The 18,889-nt window shown below is 40.4% G+C and overlaps 1 protein-coding gene across 3 annotated transcripts in view; it reads right to left on the reverse strand.

Moving 5' to 3' along the window:
* plcb4b (phospholipase C, beta 4b) overlaps positions 1-18,889 on the reverse strand; it is a 63,629-nt gene that overhangs the window by 41,279 nt on the left and 3,461 nt on the right. For all 3 annotated transcript variants that reach the window (XM_087169616.1, XM_023430188.2, XM_023430187.2), the window contains exons 2-3: positions 16,787-16,832; positions 5,492-5,554 (exon numbers count right to left, since the gene is read on the reverse strand). The gene's annotated coding sequence lies outside the window, so the exon portion shown is untranslated. The remainder of the gene's footprint in view (positions 1-5,491; positions 5,555-16,786; positions 16,833-18,889) is intronic.

The raw sequence follows: 18,889 nt of genomic DNA on the forward strand, positions 1-18,889 counted from the left end.
TTTATCTTTTACTCAGAATATAGTGTTAGCGTAAAAGTTCGATATGAGAAGATTGCAATTTTGAACCTGAAGACTGTGTTGGAGAAACAGGACATTCAAAATTTTCTGTCAACTGAGAAAAACAGAACTCAGTGGCCTCCCTTTAACTTATTACAGGCTCCTTACAGACTTCATTAAAACGCGATTGGATTTACACTCAAATCAATCACTAATGGCACTTCTCGTGTTTATTGTAAATTAACCTGAGAGAGAGAGATTTCTTCACAGTGAAGATGTCTGCTGCCTGAAGGGTTTGTTTTTGTCCCGTGACTCACCATAAAGACAAGAACTGTACCAACCCACTCATGCTTCCTGCAGAAACACAACCATAGAAATGCCCTTGAGCAAGGCACACAACTCAAGCTAAAGAACTGCTCCAGTGGAGCTGGTACTTGGAAAAACTGTAGGCCTACATTGTGTCAGTGTATGTGACCACTCCCAGGTGTGAATCTCAGTCAAACTGAGAGAAAACAGCGAGTGAGCACATACAGTGTACTTCTAACTCAATGCATTATGGGAAAATTACAGGTGAGGAGTGCTCAGTGTTGACATCATTTAACAATGGATTCCAGCTCGATAAAAGGGTAATGATAAGATACTTGCCATTCTTGTTCTTAAACAGTCAGTATGTTAGTCATAACTATAAATTTTTGAGAAAATTATTCACTGTACATTTTAATGTTGAGATACCAAGTTTTTCCAATTAAGAATTCCAGTGTAAATATATCGTATAATAATTTCACAGGTCACTTCAGCTTGAAAACAAAAATGTAGAGAAGAAAAACGAACTTCTAATGTCAGTTGGATAATTCATACTTTTCTTGGGCTGTACGTACAAAACTCTGTAATTACCATTTGTTTCTCTAGGACTGTGGATGAAGAAGTATTATGCTGAAGAATGTCTTTTTCCAAGCCAAATGACCTTCTTCTAACCTCATCCTTGCCTTTTATAGTTGAGGATCACCCTGCTCACTCAAGCTCTGTGGCCCTGGGTTATATAAGTGACTTGCGCCTGCGATGGAAACTGGCTGTCTTTCAGTCACACACACTGACTACAGTGCCCAACTGTGGTCCGACAGAAGATATGGGCACACACGAGCACTTACCACACGCGCACAAATATCATTCATCACGTGCATGAACGTCAGTACTAATAAGACTTCCACACATTCAAATATAGCGGTAGGATCTCCCTCACTTTCAACCACAAGACCTTTGTCAGGTAAGTTTCCAGGGTTCACCCCTGCTGAGGATGTAAATTAGTGGATAAAACACACACCCATACTAGGATACGTACATCCACACACTCAAAGAGTTCTATATATAGTATAGTCAACCATATCCACCCTGCCAAATTGAGTTACACAAAGAATTTAACACATGGCCTAATGGACGGAGCATCCACCTAATAAATGATGGCCTAAAGCTTTAAATGGTGGATATTAGTGTGTGGGTGTGTGTGTGTGTGTGTATCACAGAGAGTCTCTTGACCCGAGGGCCAATGACTCACTGAGGGAACACTGAGGCCCCTCAGAGGGAACAAGAGGAAGGGAGTGAGGGAGGGAGGTGAGAGAGGGGTAAGGGCTGTCCCCGGGTTATCAGCAATCTTAATCAGAGGTATTTAGAGCACTGCATGTTTGACTGTGTGTGTGTGTGTGTGTGTGTGTGTGTGCGTGCGTGTGTGTGTGTGAGAGAGAGCGAGTGCGTGTGTGTTTATGTGTGTGTTTAAAAAGGCACTTAGTCAGGGAGTTCCCTGAATGTAATGAGGTAGAGGTAGCAGGCTCAGCACACACCCAACTGACTTGGACACAGCTCTCTGGTCAAAACCTCCATTGCACTTTCTAAACAGACGACGTATCACAGTTACTTTTGTTTGAAAGTGTGATGGATGTGAAAAGAATTTGACAAGGAAGTTAATAAGGGCAGACAAATAACAAGAGAGCAAAATAACAGAGGACTAAGACTTTAGGCAGAGAACAAACCGTATCTCAAGAAAACACTTTTATATTGTTTGAGGAATCCTTATTTCAAGTAGTTGTATGGGAAAATGAGTCTAAAAATATAACTAGAAATCCTCAATCTTTGCTCAGTGATGAATATGTGTAGCTAAAGCCACCAAATGGAATATGGAAAAGACCATTTTTCAAGAGGTGATGGTATCCGTATCTGGTTAATAATAGAAAAATCACACCGGAACACTGGTATTAGACAGACTTCAAATTATACGCAGTTGATTTGAAAAAGTGTGTGGACATGCCATGTGTAGGGAATATAAAAAATAGCACAGATAGGAGTGATGTGGATGTGGAACCTGTGAACACAGCAGCACAATGTTTGGTTGTGACAGAGTGATGATGACAAAATTAATCTTAACCTCCTCTGACGTAGACTCGACTGTCTTTGGTAACACCTGTATTTTCATCAGAGCTCTAACTCCAAGATCAAAATTGAAAGCATAAAGTTTTGTCTATACGTACAGTAGTAATTGTCTCCAAATGCTGCATCATTCCCTGCTGTGGCCCGTAACAGAGTCAGTTAATACTGAAGTAGCACTTTTGGCTATTTGACATCCATTTCATAATATTCCCAGAGCCATGTGAGGACACAGCCAGAATCTAACTTAAGGCTTAGTCTAATCTTGGCATAAATGGATTGATGTTTCACTAGGAGGTGATGAAGGTAGGTGCAGGGCAGCTTGAAAAAGCATGTTAATTTGGGCATGGAAGTTAGGTAACTGGCCTTTGCAAAGGGATGCCTGCAGAAGGAAAATACCAAATTATCCCCAAATTACTTTGTTACATCACTGACTCTGTGCTGCGTTGCGCTGCATGACACTGTGCTGTGTGTGTGACGGTCTCATTTAGACCAGATTAGGAGGTCGAAGGTTTGGTTTGCCCAGCTACACATACCCTGTGGAGGGCTCTTCTGGGGCAGGTTTGCCCAAACATGGTCAAAGATGCTGATGGTACACGAAGACACTCAACATATTCTGGTCGACCTATGTGAAGTGCTCGACAAGCCTCTGAATTTTATTTGAAAAAGGATTAAATTTTCCTCAGATAAACCTCAAGTCTCTTGGACTTCATAGGAAACCTTCAAATCTGTTTGTGCAAGCTACTGCAAAACAGCACAACAGGGAACTTGGGACAATGCCTTAAGAGGATTAAAATGTCGCAAATTAACAAAACTCAAAAGAAAAAACTCAATTTGGGGAGTGCACTGTTGCACCTGAAATGTTAGCCAAAGATGCAGGCCTCCACTCACTCTCCATACCGCTGTCCATCTCAGAGGGGGGCGGAGAGAAATGAGGCATAAGCCAGCAAGAGAAATGAGTAATAAACAGGAGCTTGAGCGTTGGAGACAGGGAGAATTGGACAGGAGGACGGCAGGGGGAGGGAGTAGGGGTTGCTAAAAAATATGGGATTTCTCACATTGCCCAAATAAGTACCTATTAAAAAAGAATCTGTGCCCTGCTGAGCCGCCGATAAGGCAGCCAGGAGAAAGGCGCTGTGGAAATAGAACATGTCCATATAGAGAGGAGAGCTGTAGAGAGAGGGAGCAGGACGGGGGCAGGGGTTAAATGCTTCCCCAGAATCAGAGCTTTCCACTGGCGTAAGCCCAGTAAAAAGAGTCCCTGAGTCCCCGCTGACTGACACAGCCTGAGGGCCTACTGTGAGCATGACTGAGCATTGGCAGCTGAACTACTGCCCAAGAAATCACAGCTTTTAAAATCAGTTCCACATTCAAGTGCCATGTTTTCCAATGTTTGAAAACACTAATGATGAGAAACTGCAGATTTGTCATGAGGCTTTCCTAACTTCAACCACCATTAGTCTTTCCCAGGCTGTGAGTTTTAAACTACTAGACTGACAGAGAGAGAGAGAAAAGACAGAGACTGAAAGAGGAAAACCTGTCTTGACAAACAAAGACCCCACAGATGTTGCTCCTCTCTGACACCACTGGTCTCCATAGCAACCTTGCTGGCCAGTAATAGCCTCTAGCTCGGCTGGCTGCAACGGCGTCATGCAGACGCACACACACAAACACCATACACACAAAGAGGCACATTTCAGCCACTGAATGGGATCCCAGTGTGTATTTATAGAGACAGAGGGACTCGCTAGCCCACCCAGGCCAACCACCCCTCAGGCCTTACCAAAGAGCACACATCTCCAGACAGAGACAATCTACCCCCATCATTAACAGCCCTGGCCACACACACACACACACACACACACACACACACACACACACACACACACACACACACACACACACACACACCCTTAAAAGCATCCACCAAGTCCCTCGAATCTAGCAAACAAGCTCTGTAATTAGCGATAACAGATAGCTGGGAATTATACATTAGAGCTGGTTTGTGTTGATGCTTTCCCGGGTATGTGCAAAAAGCACTGGCTGAATATGAAGATGTGCTGCCTTTTTCACATGGACCACCTGAGCTTTTCTCTAAATTTTGCAAACTAACGTCATGAACAAAAGGTTGTTGTCAACAGGTTTCCTTGGCACTAAGACACACCCCGTCAGAGTGAATACAGTGGATCATTTCCCAAAAAGTTACACAGATCAACAGACGATAATTTCTTACATATACCAGCGGATGAAAACTATTCCTTACTAATTTTATATTTGTGGATCAATGTACAGGATCAAACTCATCTTTTCCTGATACAACAGCAGGATTTAGTGAAGGGAAGACTGAAGACCTTGACATGTTATTATTTTATGCATTTAGCACTTTGTATCTTTGTTTATAATATATAATAATTTAAGCAAGGCCAGCTGGCATTGCAGTGACACAACAACTGATGTCTCTTGTTTGGCAATATTACCGCGTCTGCCACAGAAATTTGAAAATGGCTATTTGTACCATAATTTGATCCGTGAAGCTGCTCTGTGATCATTTAGAGACGCATACAGACCTATCCAGTTTTGAAGGTAGAATAACAGTAAGTAGACGGTAAGATAAAAGGAACAAAGTGAAATACCACCTGTTGAGGAGTAACCTTTGACCTATCAACAGGAAAAAGTCCCTACCCTAGCATGATGTTCAACTTAGACTTTGCATTGTTTGTTAAGATATTTTCTCATTAAGCTTTGTATTAATCACTCTGATTTCTGACACTGTGTATTCATGACACGAAGTTTCGCCTGTTGGTCTTTTCCAACAGTCTCTAGATCATACAGCTCTCCAAAGTGGAAAAAAGAACAGCACACTAATATTCATTATGCTCATCAGCTATGTGTACTAGAACGCCTACCACATTTCTACTACCACATTACATTGACAAGAAATGATGCTCTGTTTTATAAGGATGAGAGCAATTTAAAGTTCATGTCAGGCAGTGACCTGACGATTACGTTAAGGACTGAAAAAGACTGCAAGCCTCTGTACTGTACTGTGTACGTGGGAGGTGAATCTGAGTGTACTTACCAGGTGACAGAGGAACAGAAAACTGAGGGGAGGGGAAACACTGGAGGACAGCACTGGACCACTCTGAAAGAGATTGATAGATGAAAAACAAAGAAATTAGTGAAGTGCAATTTGCTGATTTCCAGTGTGCTGCTGACTTCATTATTCAGCTTCATCTTGTGCACTTACAGTAATATTACAGATGCTTGTGATGCCTTCAGGGAAGGCAGTGACACACAAACACACGTCCCTCTACGAGCATTTTTGCGCGCACGACACACTGGGGTGTAATCACACCCATGCTCCTCATCCTATTTGGCTTGTGCATAATTTTAATCATTCCTCCGGCTTCTGCTAAATAAACTTTTAATAGGAAGCTGCTTCCCTTAAGAAAGGCTGTCTTTGTCAGAGACAGTGGTGGAAATGAGCTGGCAAATAAGATAAATGGCACCACCTCAGCATCTGCTCTGCTGTAGCCTTTGAACGGTGGGTTTGTCAATGAGGATAAGAGAGTCTGCTAAAAGCATAAAATATGAATGTAAAGTGCAGATTGGGTCAAAGGGACAGACGGAGACAGAGTGGAGGAGAGAAACAGGAACAAAACTATAGATGGAAATAGGGATAATCCTCCTCTTGGCAAGCCATCTTATATCCTTATGTCCGCACCAAAGACAAGACAAATTCCTCAACATTTCCTGTGCTCTGCTTGTGTCTCTCCTCACCTCATCGTCACAGCTCCATCTTGCTTTGCCTAGTGCAGGACAGGAACTGTGGCAGTAATGGTTTCTTTAAACAATCACTGTGCAAGATAAACTTTTCCCGATAAGCACAGACAGCCCAGGACAGATTTCAACAACTAAGTGAGGAACGTTGGTGTTCTGCAGATTTTATTTACATCTGGTATTATCCTATGTTCTTAAGGTTGATTTTGGTGAGACCAATGATAAATGTTTCCTGTGACTGGCTGCTTTGCTCCGTTTTGCAGACGGCCTATCATACAGTACATCTTCCAGGTACATTCTGAGGAGGATGAAACGTAACATACACTATTCTACAGTAATCTCATTTACTATATTCATATGAACAATATTACAATATTAATTTAAACTCTCTCTATATATTCTAATTTTAATATAATTATATCATTTCTGGGCATTTTGGAGATGTATTCACACATGCAACAAATACAGCCATCCAGCTGCTCAACAATCCATGCAAAAGATGTTATCCTAGAGAAATCTGTCACTGTCATTTCCATTGTTTGGTCATTTGCACAAGCTCTCTGCCTATTACTTCCTGTAATGGCCATTTCCTAAATGATGGGTCTTTCCCAGGGGAGCCATCTGTAGCAATGCTCGGCTCTCTGAGCATCATACATACTCATAAAACACAAAGTCATAAAGCAAATACAGACCAAAACAACCACTAGGATATAAAATATATTACTGAGGCTGAGTGGTGAAGGGAAAATCCTCACTCTGTTATGTAATACAAAAGAGGGGTCCTCGATTACTAATTGTGCTCCACATAATATCATAATGAGCAGGATAATGAATGAAATTGAAATGACACTATGAGTAGCCATTGTAAACCACAAAGGACCACGAGGGCTTGTTGTGGAATATTATATATAGTTTGGATGACAGACTTTCACAGAAAACAATTTACTTCATGGGGGAATTTGGAAAAAAAAAAAATTGTAATCAAGAACTGATTTTAGGAGTCAATATGTCTCAACATGTAATTTGCCATTGATCAACTCAATATTGATCTTGCTACATCCATTCTGTCTTTAGCATCCTCTGCCTTCTATCTCTCCGTCTCTCCCACTGTCTCTCTCTCTCTCTCTCCTCTTCATGTGGATGGGCCTCTCCCACAGTGGCAGCTTATGTGGATCAAATATTCCACATGTCAAGTGGTCTCACCAGACGAGAGCTGTTCACAGGCCTCTTCAGCCAGGGGAGAGGATCAGTGGGTACGCTCTGCACCAAAAAAGGGAAGCCATGTCACATATAGAGAGATCAGTTTTCATGTTATGCTGATCTTTTTGGTGAGAACACAACAGTAAGGTCCAGACAGATAGACAGACAACAGAGTCCCCTCTGGGAGGTCATAGCTTGCAGGCTTGGTCTTCAGCCTGGACTGTGGGACAGCTAAGATGTCCCTGTGTAGGCTAATAGGGACTTAAACTCTCTGTAAAGTAGCAAGGTAATGAAATCTCTTAAAGAGGTAATGGTAAACATATAAAATCAATTCTACAACAAAGAGGCCCTGATTTGTTCTTGTGGCGTAATTTTACAAAGAGTGTGAAACTGTTTAGAGTGAAGACCAGTGAGAAGAAAGAAGTGAACTTTAATTGAATGATAAAATCTAAAAATAAGTCTTGTTCACTTTCAACTCAAAAACTAGAGCACAAGATTGCTACCATGGAAACGCCCAGCAACCAGTGCTATAGTCTAGTGACAAAATATCAAACAAAGGTTGGATGTACTTTGGTACCTGATCTTTCTCCCTCTGCCCTTTCTGCGTGTGTGTTTCGAGTATGTGTGTATTTTTAGCGGGTACTATTCCAAGTAACATCCAGCGGAGCGGCAATAATTCCTTTGATTAGGGCAACAGGTAAGAGGCTGGTAATCTCACCCCTGCCTGCCAGAGGATTTAAATGGTGTAAAAGTGGCAGCTCTACCATCATCACTCAACCAATGACAGCTCAACAGGGGAAACACACAAGGGTGCTGATTAAAAGGACAGCACTGTTAACACAGCGAGCCACACACACTCCCACAGGTATCACAGGAGGGATATGGCAGGGGAAGTGACATTACCCATGCTACCTGCAATAGTCTGATCTAAAAATAACATACATGCACACACAAACCTTTACACACACACATACAGGAGAAATGCGGCTATTAAATAAGTGTGACATAACTCAGAGGAGAAAAGTAAAGCCAAAAAGTGCCATCTAAAAAATAAACACACACACACACACATATATATATATATATATATATATACACACACACTGAATTTTCATATGCCATGTAAAAGTGAGTAACCACTAAAATGTCTCTTATAAGCTATTTTAGATGTGAAGAGCATGACTAGGCGTGATCAAGAGCTGACAGCTTCCCCGACTCAGGAAATCGACCCATCCCGTAGCCTGTCACCCAGCTCTCTCTGTGGGACTCACTGTTGGCTGTTCTGCTGCCACAAACAGCACCTGTCAGGGTATTGAGAGGATAGTTCTCATTTTGTCCCTGATGTCAGATAACTTCCTCTTCTACAATGCTATTCTGAGAGTCAGTATGAAGGCGAAATCAAACAACAGCAACTCTCTGATTGGAGAAGCACTCTGAGAAAACCCTGCCTCCTGTTTTTCATGCAGCTGTGTCCCATAGGGCGGTGGGACTCCTGAGAGGGTTGAGGGAGGGTCACCAGATTGGAAAGTGATTTGGTGGCCAGTGACCTCAAACAGTGAGCCTTAAAACTAAGGGAGGTTTAATCTAACACTATATCTATGAGGAACACGAAGAAATGATGGAAATGCAGGAACAAAACTGGACGTTTCATAAATAAATGTACTATGGAACACTGCTTTTGGACACCTTTTACTAAATCTGTAGCTGCTGGAGGAGGTCAATATAACTTATTATATATACAGACTCTTTGACTGTGCAGTAACTGTGATATGTAGTGACTAGTTAAGAAACAGAAGAACTATTACGTTTTTCCTGAACATTTTATTTTTTCTTTTTGCTCATTTTTTAACATGTTAAATACACGTGGCTCCATTACAATACATGACTTATTTTATTTCATAGATACGTTAAAACTACAAGCCAACCAAAAGACCAGCACTGACTTGAACTGAATGAATGAAACAGCACACTGTCTTACTGTTTTCTTAGTCGAATGTGGGCAAAATTTAAATGGGAGGTAAAGACAAAGGAGAGGCGTCCTGAGAGAAGCAGAGAACGGTGGAGGAATACAGGGAGGCAGTCAGACAAAGAGACACACCAAAACATTTCACATACACTTTGACTTTTCAATTTTTCCTTTTCTGTGGGATGCTGTCAGGAGCCAGCTCCCTGAGGGCCAGAAAAGAGAGAGAGACAGCTAGAGAGAGTAAAATCCAGGCAAGAAAGGAGGAGAAAAGGTGAGAGGAGAGTTTTTCTACTTAGTGAGTCAGAGAGAGAACACAGAGAGAACATGACTCCTTTTGCCTTGGAGAATGATGGACGAATGTCTTTAATAACAAGGACAAAATTAGGTCTGGGTCTCTCTTCACGCACACGCACGCACACACAGAACACTTCTCCCCTTCCACCATTGTGATGGCTAATTAGTGGATTACATTAGCAGTGATGGAGTACAGGATCCACGGCCACTGTCACAGGGATAAGGTCTTTACTTCCAATGATAGAAAACCATTCAACCTCAACCTCAACTTATACTGATAGCAATAGCTATTTTACAGCATAATTTGTGCTAGTGTGACATGGAATACTGTATGAATGAAAGCTCTGCAGAGAGCGGAGTTACTTCAGCCCTTTTCAGAGATGAAATGTGTAACACTGCATTCATCTACATGTTTAAGTAATGCCAATTTGGCTGTCAAACTTAATATTGAATCATAAGTCTATTCAAACATGACATTATTATTATTGCAGATGAAAAGTGTAACCCATGCATGATATTTGGCATCTGATTTGTGACAGAGAGTGTGGTGCTGCTGGTGAGTTGGAATGATACAAGAAAAAAAAAACAAAAAAAAAACTGTTGTCACTGATTTTAGTTTGTGTCATGTATTTAATTTGTATTTGCTCACATGCTATACTGTAATAATCCTGAATATCATTAAAAAAAAAAATATATATATATATATATATATATATATATATATATAAATCAAACCCAGTTCTTGATGCTATATATGGTCTGCACTTATTCAGCAAAAGTCATTCAGTGTATTTACATTCTGTAATTACCACTATAAAACAGTAAATGAATGCTCATTGTTAATGGCTAAGGGCTGCCGTTCCTCTGCTGGATTCAAATTGCCTACCTATGTTTGAGAGGTTCACTGGAAACGGGGAATGCATGTAATTAAGCTTTACTGTTTTTAATTTTACCTCATTGATAACCGCCGCACTGTTTACTGTTCACTCTCCCGCAGCCGTATGAGAACTGTATGAAGCAACTGCTAATGCAAGCAAAACATTTCCTACTGCTGGTAGTGTACATTAAATGTATTTAACTGGTGAAACACAGGGTGGCTTTTATTCTGCAGACAGGTATTAAAAAAAGCTATGTATTTATCACTAAAGTTAGTTCTGACCGCAATCATTCATCAAAAATGCATCTACAAAACAAGACCCACATTTTTGGCATTTTGCATCAGACATTTTTTTTTTTTTTTGCAAGGGAATAGTGAACAAGAAGGAGCAGCTCACTGTGGCTGCTCCTTCCTGTTCTATGAAACTGAAGAGCTGCAGGCGTCACCCCCAATTCCTTTCACCAGCTTGGAATCAGATTGGAGTCGCAATTATTTTTGAGTGACCGCTTTATTAAAACACTGGCTAAACTGTAAACACTTACACGAGTTGCTCTTCTGGTTGTTTATCTGACAAAGTAGCTACTCAGAGAGTGTTTGCTGTTGTATTAAACCACGCTTGTTGTGACCACGATAACCGTGTGTGTCGCCATTCGTGTCTCCAATCATACGATTTGAGTTCAAGTGTTACGCTGGGTATTCATACTGTTAACAGTTGGATGTGAGGAAAATTTCATCTTTAGGGATGGAGACCTAATGATTATTGTGGCTTTAAAAATTTTCTGTGGGAAAAAAACCTTTGCTTTGACCTTGTAAAATTGCCATCATGATTTTTGCAGAAAAGTGACATGTGGGCTCAAACCTGAAATTGACATATGAATCATGATCATGTCTGAAAGCAGCTTTTAATTCCTCAGGTTAAAATAACTACAACAGTTCTTGTCAGTGTGATATACTACAATAAAACCAATCATACTATTTTCCTTCTTATTATTGATTTAAACTCTAGCATCGGTGGGGTTTGTATACACAAATTGATTGAGTCCATTTTAACTGAGCCACAAAAACTGTGTTGTGAAACGATCAACCACCTCTTTGTGGAATGCACAACAGCTTTTATGTATGAGTGGCCACTTTAAGCCTCTCATTCCTGTTTATTTCAGCCATTATTTTCTGTTCTTTAATTTCACTGCTTTATACAAGGCCTGATGGCATTTCTCAAGTCACACGTTCTCAGTACAGTCTATAAAGCGGATGAGGTCACTGGAAAGCAAAAAGGAGTTACTAATGGGGCATAGAGACAAAGGAAGTTGAAAGCTGCTTTTCCCTGAGCGACTGTCGTCAGGATTAAGTAAGTGCAGCTTGGAAAAACTGTATACATAATATGATCTATACACAGTATGTGTGATTTCCTATTCTTCCTCATGTGGTATAATAGTGTCATTTAGGAAAAAAAAAAATGTCTCCCAGCATTTGCCAAAAGAAGATTTACAACACTCCTCTTATGATGTGCTTTGATTGTGACATTTTTATAAACTTTACATTACTTCCACAGTTTGTTATGATAGCCATCTAATGGATTTATGTGCTCAGCCCAGAGGTTTGTTTAAATGACATGCGAGAAGTGGCTTTGACAAATATCTGGCACTGGTCGGAAATCCCTGTGAGGGAACTGTTTGCCCATTATACTCTGTGTTTATAATCAGCCTAAAATTTGTTTCTCTCAACCCCAGAGTCCAGGGAGCATCTTGCATTTTATGAGTTGACAACGTTTGACAAAAATGCCATTAAAATCCACTTTGTTTCTCAATACATAAAAACAAATAAAAAGACATAAATTAGCCCCATATTAAATTCTTCATGCTGTTCCACTCTGGGATATCTGCATAAAACCAGGCATTCCCTCACAGCCATTAGATTATGTAAGTCAATAATAAAATAGAAACAATTGTGCTGTGCTCTGTATTCTGCATTTCAACTTAGCTGAGCAGGATAAGTGATAAGCTCAGCTGCTAAATGTTACATAATTGCTTGGACTTGTTATCTCGTACAGTAGTGGGCTGATTAAAGATGCTCTTCTGGCACATACTGTATATATACACACACACACACACACACATACACACGCACGCACGCACATATCTCCCTCCTTTCCCAGCCAGACAAGAGCGGTGCTGTAGAAAGAGGAAGAAGCAACATTCCTGCTGTTTATCTAGTCATCTGATCTGGCCAGCGAGTCATGTGTTGGAGCTGTGTCAGAGGCTCGGCGGCATGCTTTAGGCTAACCCTAGCCTTATGCATTCTGCGGTTTTCAGCGTCTCAGCTCATTCTTTCACACTGCTCCCTATCATAATATGAACAAGCCTTTTCCCGTCTGAATCGCACTGGAGTCCTTCTTGGAAAATAGTGTCACGACTGAAGAGGACTTCAAGACCTCTTTGCATTTGACACATTTGAAGCTCACTGGTTTTATATTGCTGATGAAATGCTTATATATGTAACTGAAATCAGTTTTCTCATCCACAACCATCCCTGATTATCTGTTCTTTCTCCGCCTATTGAAGCCTTTGCTCTGGCAAACCCCAAATCACAACCTGCTCTTTATGTGTAGTGATCAGAGGAAGTAATTTTACTTGGTGGCTTATTACAACAACAAAATATAATAATAAAAAAATAAAATAAAATCAGTAAATAAACTGACAATATGCAAAATGCACACTTAAGAGTTCACAGTTAAAAGTCTCTAAAGGTTTCTTAATCTCCCCCCTCAAACACTGACAACGTAATAAATGTAGCAATTATTTTGCTGACTTCAATGATCCTCGTCAGTGTATTGTAAAAGCCTTTTTCTCTCTATTATTGGGCTGGGTAATAATAGCTATCCAGGAGAGGATGGTACAAAATCAAGTTTTGCATTCTGGAGCGAAGGTCGACAGTTTAATTGGAAGTGCAAATTGCGTTCACATGTATCCCCATAGTGGATTGAGGCACGGGTAAAGTGTGTGTGTGTGTGTGTGTGTGTGTCTGTGTGTGCGCGCATTTAAAAGGAGATGGGGGGGGAAGAGTGCACATGTTTAACCGAGCTACAATTATCATCACTGAAGTGTTGTTTTTACTCCTCAAAGCATCTTTCACCAGGAAGCTCCCACTGACTGCTACTGAATCAGCTCAGCTAATGCTGCCAATTTTTTGTTAAGAAAGAGTAAATATTGACTTGATGACTGCAGCTCCCATCTGCTGGTGTGAGAGTAAGCAGCTCCCTCTCTTACTGTCCGCTTTGCTTTCACTCCTCATCTCTCTCTCTCTCTCTCTGTCTGTGCTGCTGTCTGAGAGTCTGCAGAGAATACCCCTGTCATTATATTCACCCTCCAGCCACACTTACCCTTGTAGTGAAGACACACTCTCTCATCACTGATCTCTCACTTTCTTTAAGCAGCAAACAGTGCACTTGCATATTAATCTGTAACATCTGGACAAGTAAGGGTTGAGGTCAGTTTTTGATCAGCTATGTTGTGTTTGAAGAGCGTGTGAGTGCAGAGGGTGACACTGGGATTTACTGAGCCTTTCAGTTGTGTGCACATCTATAATGATAAGGTGTTTCATGTAGTATCTTAGAGAGTTGTCTATGCAAGTGCTCACCTTGAATGACTCTAAACTGAGCCCATATCAAATCTACTTAGTGTAGCTTAAGTAGATGTAGACATTCTAACTTTTTAATCACAACTAGTTATTTGTCTTTGAAGCAACACAATATTCATGATTACTGAATTACACAAATATTCAGTCACACAAGATACAATGATTGAAAACATCTGTAACATCACCTTTTATACTACAAAACAAGCTTCTTCAGCAGATGAAACTGTTTTTGTTTTGCCATTTTAGAGCAGCCATTTAATTCCTACAACGGGATTAGGTTTAAAGATGCAGTTCCTTTGAAAGAGACACCTCCTCTGCCTGGATGCAGCCTCAAGTGACTTGTCACATCCATATTTTCAATGAATGTCAAGGTCTGAAAATGCAGCTGAGGGTTGGACATTGTTTCAGGGTGCTGGATCCATGCAAACATTTGCAATGGGAATTGATTTTAAATGTTGACTCTGCTGCTGCTGATGTCGCTGCTAGTATAGGCAGTGTTGATGTATGATTGGTGCTGCTGCTGCTGCTAACAGCATTAGAGTTTTCAACATTTGGAAGAGTCTGATAGAGGTGCTTCATCAGAGGCTCCACTGACTCTAACGAGGGATCAGCCTGATGTCTTTTACTATTACTTTTAAATGTTGTCTGTCATTACGCATACAGATGTCAGTTTATATAGAAATGCTCCGTTACATAAAAACACTCCTATTGCTCAAGGGAAGTTCTATTAAATGTAGTCCAAACAATATTGGTAATTCAAGCTTTGTGTCTGTGATGTATTCACATTACTTTACATTTTTACAAGCTGAGTAATTAACATGTTCTGTTAAAAAATATAACTCTTAACAGGAGCAAAATGCACTTTCCCTGCAGGATTGAATACATACTGAAATGAAGCGAACCATGACCACAAAACTGAGACACACAAACCAGAACTGTTGTGCACCATTTTATCCCTCATTGACTACAAAGAGGGAATCTGTGTTCCCTTCTCTTATTTCAATGCTAATATGCAACCATATTAGGACAAAATGGAAGGAACTTCAAGTGCTAGAGTGCATGCTTCTTCTCATGTTAAATGGATCTTAGGTTTAACAAGCACTACAGAATTTTGGGCCAAGAAATAACAGCCCATAACAAGTGGGCAGCCCCTGATTAAAGGCTTATCAGGACCGATGACATGGTGCTATCTCATGGTGGGAATTATTGGGTCTCTGTAAATTATTTTTGCCTTGAGATAAGTTCTGTTGTGATTTGGCGTTATATAAATAAAAAAATTGACTTGATTTGACTTAACTTGACCTGGTGAAGTGAAAAGTCATATACACATGTTTGAAGTTCACAAACTGATACGTGTTAAGAGTCCTGTGGTATGTGGGAATCATAGACTACAGTGACAAGAAAAAATGGGTAAATGTGAACAGGTGATGCTTTATATTTTAAAACCAGTTTACAATTTTGGAGTCTCCACGTGCCTTGTTTTTGCCATTGGCCTTGTCTTTTAATTTATCGTTATTGAAATAGTATTCTTGCTACATCAAAACTTGCAAGTTGGTCACTAGTAGGATTTAAACTATCAAACAAAACTTGTGTTGACCAAAACAAATCCACTCATCTTCTGTTTTCTGAAACAATTTAATCGTCATACATCATATGCTGAAGTACTTGCAATGAAGCAAATGTAATTTAGGGATAATGAAAATGTATACCTCTCATCTCTACAAAAATAAAGCTTAAAGCATATGAAAATTAATCAGGCCCAGCTGACAGACAGCCTTCACACTACATATTACATCATTAATACAGATTACATCATTAATACAGAACATATTATAGAGAGCAATCACCTCTCAGCCGCATTACAGTTTCTAGCTTGGCAGGAGGGAGCACAAAGCAGCGGCAGCAGCCACGCAACCTGCTTATCAGCGAGTGATGTCTGGCCATGGATGGACGAACCCTGCGCATCAGTTTTGTATGAACCATAGAATGAAATATGAGGCCTCTTGCTTTCATCATTCAGCACTAATCCAATAAAACGCCTTGGCAGCTCTCAATGCAACTTGTTTGCAATGTTGAATGCTTTAGAGGAACAAGTATTTGTATTTTCTAATGAAGCCTCAAGGACAGAATAACAACAAGACAAAATAAGTGCATATCTGTGTTATATCTTAGATGCAAAATCCTCATCACTCCTCCTCCTCTTGTTGGTTTGTTGTTTTTTTAAATTCCCCCCTTGGTTTTTGTGCATTCACGAACACTTTAGATTACACGCCGAGACATCCCGATTACATAACTTGTCAGGTGGGCCTACAGGCAGGATAAGGCCATATGTTTCACACACATTATGCATACACTTTAATCAATTAACTTAATGCAGATTAGGTTATTAATATGCAATCATGAACTGGATGCTCTGGAAAAAAGGAAACTAATATTGAAGAGGTTGCTTTGTTGAGTTACACTAAATTCTAGGAAGAGAGCCTTTTCACCAATTGCTACCAGATGGTTACTAACCGCAAGTTCTGTTAGGCTGAACCTAACAGGGACTGAATAAAAATAACACGAGGAAAAAATGTGTATTGCTGCAGTGACCTCTGGCAGTGAACAAAACCAAAACTCACCAGTTCAGCATCAATAAGGTTCAGCGGGAGAAGCTCATGTCTTGGCCTGCAGAGACAAAAAAGGACATACGGTAAGAAGGAGAGAGAATTTCATAAATCACAGAGACCTGAATCTGGACTTATTTGGCTGATGTCTAAAACCCTGTTATAGAGTTGGAAGAACAGGAGCCGAGACAGAACCACACAGAGAGATGAGCACACACCACATCCCTGTACTGCTACGCTGCCAAGGAAAACAGCCATAGCTCGTCAGATTTTAACAATAGACGCAGACATGTCGAGGGGTGTGATTCAACATGTTTTTAACATACTACCACAACACTGGGCCTGTCAGTTTGAGTGCCAGTCCGTCTGGCTGTCTGTCTGTCTGTCTGTCTGTCTGTCTGCACTGCCACGTTCACACATCTCTCTGTGAGGCCTTAAAACATCCATGAGGATGACTGACAGCTTTCTCATGGCTGCTGTGAGAAGAAACTGCACTGTGATAAAAACCTGATAGCCCCGTCAAAACAAACAAATAGAACTGGAGACAGTCAAGCTAATCAAGACCAGGCACATCTAATTAAAAAAAAAAAAAAAAAACCAGCACGAGAATAAATAAAGAAAGGAAACGAGCAAACGAGCAAATGAGCACAAGCAATCAAGCAATCGAGATGTACAGTTAACTGGCAGGCAGAGGGATGGATTCCAACTGAAGTCCCACTGGAATAAACCTCCAACAACCTTCAAGGAATTCAATATGCTGTTGGCAAGTATGCTACTGTGAAAACATACAAACAGAGAAAAAGAGATTTTCTCACTTCATTGCCGTTTGGACAAAGCCCTACAGCTACATTCAGTCTTACCACAGAACTAGAGGAATCCCAAAAGACAACACTGGGAAATGTGTGCCTTAGACACATTTCATAGCCTAATCACCCTAATATCTGTGGCTGCAACACTTTCACATTTGTGAACCCTGAAAAGCAATTTCTGTGTGTGCCAGGATGTCGAGATGTTGTTTTACTTTCCATTATACACTGTCTTTTTCATCCAAGAGTCAAAATCTAGTTTTGTAGTTAGCCTGTCTGTGACTCAAAACAAAGATATTGTTATTCTGTCTGGCTAAATGCACAAAGATATTGAAAAAAAAAAAACTCAATGTACCTTCAAGCCATCCAATTCTGAACAGTAAATTAAATTGCACCCTCACCACCTACATTGAACAGGGCAAAATACATGCTATACATTTCAAGCAGGACACGCTAGGGTGATTTCACTCAGTTTAGAACAAAACAGAGAGCAGCGTCACTGTGTCTGTGGTTACAGCTACGAGACGGGGACTAGCAAGTTTGAGGGAAAGAATTAATTTCTTAAAGCGAACTGCATATCAAAATTAGCAGGGCAAACTCTCAAATATTCAACCAGTCAGTGCTCACAAAATCAGAATAATAGAATAATACAGAATATCAGCGATACCACAATGACATTAAATTGGGAACTTAATGGTCGTTTTCCAGCATGATAATGAAAAGGCATCATACGATGTAAAAATTTTGGTCCACAGAACATTAAAGCTAATAATAGCAGGTGATAATCATGATCACAGTGCAGTATTTGAAAAAAATAGATAGGGATAATTATTAAAGCCGTAATCATGCTGCCATCCTATTACCAAATAAACATACGGAAGGATAGCACCGTGGTGTGCAGCACCTCCTGAAAATAACCAGAATTTTCTATCAAAATTACTGACCACTGAGTGCACCAAAGACGTGACACATACAATGTCATCTGGTCCAAAAAAAGAAATTAATAAAAAAAAAAAAAAAACACCTGCACACCCTCAGTTAGCCTTTAAGCTTCTTAGTACACCTCTATTCATCAAAATGCTTCACGGTCTGGGCTTAAGCCACAGGTAAGGGATTGTTATTGTGTGAGGGAGGGCAATGTTTGCCTCTGTAATCACCAGTGAAACGTTTATGCAGCAATGTCAATAAGAACAAGGCAGAATTAGTTTTTCTTTACATAATGGTGGCGATCTTTCATGGCTAACAGAGGACAAACTTTGAGAGAAGGAGGGTGGGAGACAACCTAGTGTAATTTTACAATAATAGACACTGA

Source organism: Seriola lalandi, unplaced genomic scaffold, assembly GCF_002814215.2.
Source record: "Seriola lalandi dorsalis isolate HSWRI2012SDOR001 ecotype SW California unplaced genomic scaffold, Sedor1 jcf7180002054901, whole genome shotgun sequence".
Classification (NCBI taxonomy): Eukaryota; Metazoa; Chordata; class Actinopteri; order Carangiformes; family Carangidae; genus Seriola; species Seriola lalandi.